Source organism: Seriola lalandi, unplaced genomic scaffold, assembly GCF_002814215.2.
Source record: "Seriola lalandi dorsalis isolate HSWRI2012SDOR001 ecotype SW California unplaced genomic scaffold, Sedor1 jcf7180002054381, whole genome shotgun sequence".
In the NCBI taxonomy this organism is placed as follows: Eukaryota; Metazoa; Chordata; class Actinopteri; order Carangiformes; family Carangidae; genus Seriola; species Seriola lalandi.
The window spans coordinates 154129-154842 of record NW_019524934.1 but is presented as its reverse complement, the minus strand read 5'-3'; the positions used below and the strand labels follow the sequence as shown (position 1 = coordinate 154842).

Sequence of the window (714 nt, the reverse complement as noted above, 5' to 3'; positions counted from 1 at the left end):
AACCAGAGAGTTTAGTCTTCCTCCAGTCTTTACTTCATATTATTCCACTAGCCACATCTCAGGTATTACAGAGATCCGATGTGTTCCAAACTTTTACATCCACTGATCACAATCTTAGGCCGTGAGTCAACAGTGATGTCTAATATCTTTACTCCAATTGCTATCCTCCCAACTTAAGGTTGTAGGTGCAGTTTCACGTATCTTATCTTATCTTTCATTCATTTACTTCATCTCTTTTTTTTTTTTAAATTTTGATTCTCTAATATTACACAATACAATGACATTTATCTTTTAACTTTATTCACTTTGTCCCGTAAGCCACCTTACCTCCTATGTACTCACAGTAATTTAGATGTAGCCAATGTACAGAATTTTGGTTCTTAAGACAACAGGCTTCTGCTTACCTTGTTTTATGAGCGCTCTCGTGAGTGACTAGGAGGTCCAGGGCTCCGGTCAGGTCCTGCTGAAAATCTTCAGTCGTGGCCTGAGTCCAATTTCTCTTCTTGCAAATCACGTCGGGGTCACCAATTTTGTCAGCGCATTCGTTTATTTGCAATAAGAGTTCTCCACTCAAAGTTATTCATTTAAACAAATATTTATTTGCTATTAAAGAATCAAAATCAGCATGTACATGGATCTCCTCTGATCTGAAAACCACAGTCTGCAAGCAGTTAGCTGTGGCCAACGTCCCAGAGAAGAGTGTCTATCTTAGCA

At 38.7% G+C, this 714-nt stretch overlaps 1 protein-coding gene across 1 annotated transcript in view; it reads right to left on the bottom strand.

Annotated features, from left to right (window-relative positions):
* The window catches only part of LOC147818968 (uncharacterized protein F54H12.2-like), a 2032-nt gene that overhangs the window by 624 nt on the left and 694 nt on the right, over nt 1-714 (bottom strand). The gene's annotated exons all lie outside the window — the stretch shown is intronic.